Here is an 8,770-nt window from a genome sequence, read left to right as displayed (position 1 = left end):
CCAAACAATTGACAAACATTTATTAAGTACCAACCACATGCAAGGTACTTCACTAGCAGCTGCGCATACAAAGACAAAAATGAAAAATGAAAGAATTCCCGTTTTAAGAAACTTTAATTTTGTTTAGTGGAAATACATGTATACATATTGCAGCCATTTTCCTTCTTCTCCCCAACCTTATATGATCTGATTTATAGGAGAGTGAATAGAGGGCTGATCTTCAACTTAGATCATGTTGGGTTCAAATTTTTCCACTGACTCATACTAGCCATGAGACTCTAGAAAAATCATTTCACTTTTCAGTGCTCCAAGCATCTCTCAGGTTAAAACTTAAAACAGGTACTGATTTGCATTGGAAGAAGGAGTTTCCTCATTTGGAAATTTCTTCTACGAAAGAAGTCACAGATATAGTCTCTAACTATCCCATCATCAGACCCTATCCCTTGATCTGATTTTATTGAAAAGTTTTATGAATTTTTTTGTTTTAGATCTCGTTTATTTTAAAATATCTCCTTCCTCCTCCTCTGCCCAGAAAACATTTCTTAAAATGAAAGAGGAAAAATATTCTTTAGCAAAACTATCCAATACATTCATGTCTGATGGTTTAAGGAATGTTCATACCCATAGTCCCCCTCTCCACTCTTAGTCTAACCATTTTAAACACTTGCCTATTGCTACTAATGCTAATTCATATTCCTATAATATTTTGAAGATTCATAATATGCTTTTGCCATGAAAGCCCTGTGAAGCGGGCAGGGTACATGCTAATTATTAGCCCTGCTTTACAGCTGGCTGCATTAAAGCCTTCTCCCACAAAGTCTTTTTCATTGTAATGTGGAAATGATCCTGAGTTCTCAAATGTTAGGTTAGTGGAGTGTGAGCTTGGCAGGTCTTAGCAAATTGGGCCAGTGCTGGGCTATAAATCTGCTATTGGAGGTCCAGTTTGGTTAGGTTTAGGGGGGCTTGGCTCAAAGAGGTCCCAGTTATTTGGCCAGGATGACTCTGAAAGGCTGTTGGCCCAATTGCCAGCCAAGTTAGAGAGAAGTTGTGTAGTGGTTGGCGGACGTGGTACCCACACCTGGGAAACCACTGCTCATCCAAGGATGGTAGGATTTCCAGCTGAGGAAACAGAGATGAAGGAGCTGCAAACTCAGGGCTCCTAATTCCAGGCAACAAATTCTTTTCACCTTACCCTGATGCCTGCCCCTCATCAAACTAAGAGCTTCAGTTTTAGGGTCATAACAAGATGGTAAAATCCCTCAAAGTCCTTAGCTTGGCTGTGACTCCTCATGAGCCTGAGGGGCAGATTAGCTTGAAGATGGAAGAGATAGTGTGTTTGGGTGCTGGGATGATTTGAGGAGGTAACCCTAGCTCCAGACCTTTTTTCTATTTTTCTCTCGAATGGACTTGCCCAGTTTCCTTTGTGTCAGGAATCAACAAAAAAAGACTTTCATGCTTGGTTATATGGGGCTGGGGTACATCTTTGTCCAGGCAGCTTAGAGATGAATTAAGAAGTTTGTACGTGTGTGTGTGTGTTGCCATAGTAGAAGGGTACTGAAATTGGATTGAGGTAACTGAGTCCTGACTCTATACTAGGATTAAAGATCTAAATACAGTATCTTGTTTGTCGGCCAACAGTAGTTTTCCTTTTTCCTTGTCTCTGTGTAAGTATATCTTGTGTCAATTATTTTTTGAAAAAATGCTATCTTACTGTTATTGATTTCTTTTTTTTTATCATATTAGACGTTGACTGTATCCCTTCCTCTTTCCTTTATAACAAAGATTAAAAACAAAGAAAAGAAAAGCTGGTCAGCAAGCTCAGGTCAATTTTCTCAAAACTTCACTTGCTGTCTCTAACAATTAATAGCTATATATAACCCTAAGTAAGTTATTTCTCCTCTTTGATTTTAGTTTCTCATAAATAAAAGAGGGGTAATAATATTTGTAGGCAGTTAGGTGTTGCAGTGGGGAGAGAGCACTGGGCCTGGAGTCAAGAAGACTCATCTTCCTGAGTTCAAATCTGGCCTCCTATATTTTTCTAGCTGTGTAACCCTGGGCAAGTCATTTAACCTTGCTTGCCTCAGTTTCCTCATTTTTAAAATAAACTGGAGGAGGAAATGGCAAACCACTCTAGCATCTCTACGGAAAAACCTCAGATATGGTCATGACAGGCAGACATGACTAAAACATCTGACCAACAAAAATAATAATTGCTGAGGGTAGCTAGGTGGCTCAATGAATTGAGAGCCAGGCCTGGAGAGAGCAGGTCCTGGGATCAAATCTGTCCTCAGACACTTCCTAGGTGTGTGACTGTGAGCAAGTGACTTAACTCCCATTGCCCAGCCCTTACCGCTCCTCTGCCTTAGAACTGTTATTGATTCTAGGACAGAAGGTCAGGGCTTTAAAAATAATAATAATTGCAATAACCATTTCATTGGAGTGTTGTGAGCAAAATGCATTTAAAGACCTCAGGATTAAAATTTTTAAAAAAAGTACAGTACTATATACATGTGAGCTAGTAGTATTAACTTCTTATTTATTGTTAACTGCCCAAAGAGAGGCAAGATAGTGACTCTGTCCGGGACAACACTGAGGAGTCTAGCTGGGGAGTGGGGCGGCTTGGTTTAGATGACCTTGAAGGTCCTTCCTCAGTGAGGAAGTAATCAAAATAAAGGTTGGCCGCCTCCACTGCCAGCATGGTGGTGTGAGAGGCAACAGGACGTGGCAAAAAAAAAGATGTGAAGTCAGGTGGGAGCCAGATTCAAACACTGGCCCTGACATTTAGATGGCTAATTGTGGACAAGCCACTCTGAGCCTCAGTCACCTTGTCTGTAAAATGAAGATAATCATACTTGAAACATATTGCAAACCTTCAAATTTAGCATGGAAGGAAATTCAAAGGGAAACAAAGACTAGCAGGACAGCTTTGAAAGCAACTGGTGGGACTGGGTATATGTGTACAAATGAATCAAATCAGTACCTACTGGAAAGGCATGTCTGTGCATAATTCTCTTTTCTTTGTAAGGGGAAATGTTGATGTTTCTTGGTGTTTGGCAAGTTCAGAATAACACAAAATTAAAAAAAAACTATTTTAGAAAAAGTATTATAATGCCAGCTCTTACTACTATTAACAATAACGATGATGGTGATGATAACAACAATTATGATAAGAGCAGTGATAATGATAATAATGAGGATGAGCTTCCTTTCCCTGTGTGCAGAAAGGTGATGGAGTGGATAAAGTACAAGGTCTGGAGTCAGCATTCTTGAGTTGAAATTTGGCTTCAAATATGAACCTGGGCAAGCTACTTAATTTCTGTTTGCATCCCTTTCCTCATCTGTAAAATGGGGATAATAATAGCACCTACCTCCTAGGGTTATTGTGATGATCAAATGAGGTAATAATTGTAAGGTGCTTGGCGTAATGCCCATCGTGGCATAAGCACTATATACAGGTTAGCTCTTATTATGATTATTTTGTGAAAGCCCCTTCCTCCTTCAAGGCTCAACTCACCTGTGTCCCCTCCTCTCTGATGTCTCCTTGGATCTACCTCTGGCCACCACAGAGTAAAAGAATCCCAGAATCCAAGAGTTGGAAGAGACCTCACCTTTGGGCAAAAGCGATTCCTCTCTCATATGTCTCAGAGAACTTTGCCTGGACCTCCCTGTTGCATTTAACCAGGTCCCCATGCATTTGATGGAGAGTTCCTGAAAGGCACGTTCTCCTTCAGTTCCTTGCACACCTTCACTGTTTAATAAGTGTTAGTCGAATGAATGAGTGGTACATCTCTTCTTCTCCCCCCCACTCCCGCCATGGAATCCTGAATCCTGAAGTTCTACGGAACACAGTTTGAAAAATACTGTTATAGAATAACCAACAAAGATTAAATGCTCTTGAGTCCATTGTGTAGAGGAGGGTGGTGGTTTTATAAGATGTTTGGCATCTCATTAAGATAAGCATCACAGCAGATATCCTAGCCAAGAACCATGGGGAACTCCTTATCCTAGGGAGTTCAAAAATTCCAAATGAATGGCGTGAGCAGAATAGTAGGCTAATCTAATCTTTAGGGGCTCCTTGCTGACTGCAGAGTAAATTTGAAACTACTTTGCTTGGCATTCAAGGCCCTCTATATTCTACTACATGTGCAGCCTTCTCTTATCCCTCTTGTCCCTGCCACCCCAATTGTTTTCATATTTTCCTGATGCGATGTTCCACATGTCTAGAGTTCCTCTCTCATTCCCCACTTCGATTGACAAATTCCTACTAATCTCTTAGGTTCTAATGCCAATGTTATCTTCTCCAAGAAGTCTTTTCTCAGTGATTTTCCCTTTTCAGACCACATTTAGCGTTTTGTTTGTGATTTTGCCATGAATGTGTCTTGTTTTCTATTGTAATTATTTTGGCATGGGCCATATCTGCCTATCAGGTCTCTTACATGTTGTCACAGACCATGTTTTATTTTTTGTTTTTCTACTTCTCAGAGTCCCTAACTCGATCTCTGCACACTGTCAGTGCTTAATAAGTGTACATTGAATTGAATTCACTAGGAAGATTAGCTAGATGTATAAATACTCCTCCATAACACTCTGTTTTAGAGTTCTGATTTGTAGTTGCAAACAGCTATAGGTCAATAATTTGTCCACGTTACTTGGTATAATGAAAGTCTTTTACCATAAGTGTGTGGATGACATTTTGATAAATCTAATCTCATGTCCAGATCCTTCACGAGATTAAATTTGAAGAGAAAAGCAGAGATATTTGAGCCTGGCAGAAGGAAGTAGGGCAGACACTTCTATTTCCAACCTATTCTGTTGTCTAGAAAAGTGTTCCCCAGATTTTTTTCAGTTCTCTGACCTATAAAGTGGTGTGGAGGTAAAAGCAATGAACTTGGAGTCATAGAAGAGCTTGAGGCTCAATTTAAAAAAATTAAAATTTTATTTATTCATTTTATCAATTACATGTAATAACAAATTTAAACACAAGTTTTCCAAAGTTGTATGATTCAAATCCTCCCTTCCCTCCCCCTTCCTGGAGCTGGCAAAGCTATTCAATCTGGGTTGCACAGTTATTATTATGCAAAAAATATTTTTATATTGTTAAAACCCCCAAACAAAACCCCAAATAAACAAATGAAAAATCATATGCTTTCATCTGCATTCTGACTTGAGGCTCAATTTTTTTTATCAGTTGAATGATTACAAACAAGTCATTTCTCCTCTAAGCCTCAATTTCTTCATCTGTAAAATGGGAACAATAAAACTTGCATGACCAACTTAATAAGTTGATTGTGAGAATCAAATGAAATTTCTCATTTCAAAAGAGAGAGTTCTCCTTTTACCTGTCCAACTACTCCTTCTCAGTCTCTTGTATTGGATCACAATCCATCTGCAGCTCCCTGAAGGTGTCCATCCTTCCAGGCTCGATCCTAGGCTCAGAGAGTCTTCTATTCTACCTCTGTACTTTCTCTTTTGGCCATCTATTCCTATGGGTTCAGTGGTCACCTCTATGCAGATGACTCTCAGATCATCTTTGCCCTTAAGCCTCACTGTCAAATGCCAGGTAGTCAGTCTCTGGAATCTACTAGCAGCATTTGGAATTCAACATGCCCAAAACAGAACTCACTGTCCTCCTTCCTACACCCTTGCCTCCTCCAAACTTCTTTATTTCTGTTATGGGCACCTGCATCCTCTCAATTATCATGTTGCCACGTTCTGCCACTCCCACAACCTCTCTTGCCTCAATCGCTACCTCTCTACTCAGATGGCTACCGTTCTGGTTCAGGGCCTCCCCTCTCACTGCTCACCTAGACTATTCTAAGAACTTTCAGTTTGGTTTCTCCTACTTCTGGTTTTACCTCTCTCTAACATATCCTCCATTTAGCTGCTGAGTCATTTTCCCAAGGTACTGAGCTAATCATATTCTTCTGCTCAAGCATCTCCTTTGACTCCCTGACACCTCAGAACACAAACTTCTTGGCTTGATATATTTTTAAACTTCACAATCTGGCTACCTCCTACTTTCCCAACCTTATTTCACACAACTCACCTTCACAAACTACAGATCCTGGTTGAATGGGACCACTAGCTCCCTTCCCTACATGCAACATTCTCCTGTGTTAAGAACAAGCTTTGGGCCATGCTTCGAATTTGCTCTCTTCTCACCTCTAACTCTAAATTCTTATTTTCCTTCAAGGCTTAAGCTCAATCAATAAGACATTTAAAAAATATACCAGAAAAGGGCAGCTAGGAGGCTCAGTGGATAGAAAGCCAGGTCTAGAGACTGGGAGGTCCTGGGTTCCATCCGACCTTAGACACTTCCTAGCTGTGTGACCCTGGGCAAGTTACTTAACCCCAATTTTCTAGCCTTTACTTCTCTTCTGCCTTGCAACCAATACCTAGTATCAATTCTAAGACATAAGGTAAAGGTTTAAAAATAAAATAAAATGTACTGAGTTAAAAAAAAGAAAAGTTCAAAACTTTTCTTGGTTGCAGATGGGAATTTTGTTGCTACATGTTAAATTTAATAAATACTTTAATAACCCAGATTGTATATAACAAGTTCCTAGTTTCATATGCAGTTCTCTTTCGTTCATTTTTTATTGAAATGTTCAGGTTTGTTGCAGGTTACCTTCATAATAAAAGAAAAAACAATTAAAAATAGTTCTGCTTAGATCATCTTCAGTCTCCTTCCCCCAGTTATTAGTACTGTTTCTCCAATCCCCCTTCCCTTTGAAACCCTTGCTTTCTGTCTTAAAATGATCATTTCTAAGACACAAGAATGGTAAGGGCTAAGCAACTGGGGTTAAGTGACTTGTCCAAGATCATACAACTAAGTGTCTAAGGCCACATTTGAACCCAGAACTTCCCATCTCCAGGTCTGTCTCTCTATCCCCTGAGCCATCTAGCTGCCCTTCTCCATAGTTGTTTGTATATGTGTATATATATATATATATATATATATATATATATATATATATACCATATCTGCTCTTTATAGAATGTGAGGTTCTTGAGAGCAAGGGCCATTGTGTTTTAGACTTTGTATCCTCATTGCTTGTATTTACTAAATACTTGTTAAATTGAATCAAGGGTACTATTACATGTGAAAATATTTTGTAAACTCTAAAGCTACAAAAATGTGAGCAGCTATTGTCATTATCGTTGCAAACTAGACCAGAGTATGCCAGATCATCCATTCTCTATGGAGTTTCCACTCCCATTAACTCATTCATTAGTCCAGCCATCTGTCCTCCCAGACTTCTATCCTTGTCTCATCTGTCCGTATCTTTTGATGTCCCCAAAGTCTTGCTGCAGTTTTAACCTTTAAGAAAAAGAACCAACTTTACCTTTTGTCTTTGTATCAATTCTAACTGAGATAGAAGAGCAGCAAAGGCTAGGCAATGAAAGTTAAGTGACTTGCCCAGGGTCACACGGTTTAGAAGCACCTGAGGTCTCACTTGAACCCAGATCTTCTGGATGCCAAGCCTGGTGCTCTATCCACTGTGCTACCTAGCTGCCTATAGTTTTGACCTTTGAAAGCCTAAATTTAATATCTATTAAAGCTTAACACTGCACTAAGACTTTTGGACATCTTGTATTCGTGAAGGTGTGATAATAGAGTAATAATTTCACATAGGAACAAGAAAACCAGCTTCATTGCTCTTCTCTATAAAAATGGAGGTAATTATACCGATAGTGATTACCTCACTTTGTGGTAGAAGGCAGACCAAGATAATATATTAAAAGAGCTTTGTAAACCTTAAAATACTGGGTAAATGGCAGTTATTATTCTTATTTAATAACATTAAAAACCTGACCTTAAGCCACAGAGCAATGTATTTTGCATACCTCAGCATATGCCATCTCTCTCCACCTCTATAAAGGGAACAACAGTATGGGAAGGAAGATATCCCAGGAGGAATCTAAGACAGACCAAGCTGGCCGCCATATTGTATCAAATTGCCCTGATGCACTAGTTAGGAAACTAGTTTTAAGAAGGCCTTAGAATGAGAGTAGGGGCATTTTTTAAAAATTCTTACCTTCCACCTTAGAATCAATACTACGTATTGGTTCCAAGGCAGAAGAGTGGTAAAGGCTAGGCAATGGGAATTAAGCGACTTGCCCAGGGTCACATAGCTAGAAAGTATCTGGGGCCAGATTTGAACCCAGGACCTCCTGTCTCTAGTTCTGGCTCTCAATTTACTGAGCTACCCAGCTGCCCCCAGGGCATTTTTAAAAAAAACATTGGCATCCCTTATGCTTAGGTGTAATGGAGCCCAATGTACTTTGTTGGCCTCTCTGAAAGCTAAAAATTTCATGCACCCTTCTAAGCCCAGTTCATATTCTACAGTGGATAGAATATTTTACTTGGAGTCTGGAAAACTGAAGTTTGAATCCTGTTGTAGGCACTTACTAGCTCTGTGACCTTGGGCAAGTCACCTAACCTCTTCTAGTCTCAGTTTCACCATTTGTAAAAATAGGCACAATGATAGTATCTATCACATAGATTTTTTGTGAGGATCAAATGAGATAACATGTATAGTATATTGCAAATCTTAAAAGAAGTATAATAAAGATTAGCTATTATATCTGTTAAAAAAGATGAAGAAACTGAAACTCAGAGGTTAATAGACTTCACCAAGGACACACTTTGCCAGGACATCTAAGAGTTGACTAGAACTCAGTTTTCCTGATATCAAATCTAGAACTGTGTCTCAACCCCAGCCTACTTTCTTCTTCTTCTTCTTCTTCTTCTTCTTCTTCTTCTTCT

The sequence above is a fragment of the Gracilinanus agilis genome, chromosome 1 (assembly GCF_016433145.1).
Source record: "Gracilinanus agilis isolate LMUSP501 chromosome 1, AgileGrace, whole genome shotgun sequence".
NCBI lineage: Eukaryota > Metazoa > Chordata > Mammalia > Didelphimorphia > Didelphidae > Gracilinanus > Gracilinanus agilis.
The sequence above is the reverse complement of the archived record's forward strand: the minus strand, read 5'-3'. Positions refer to the sequence as shown.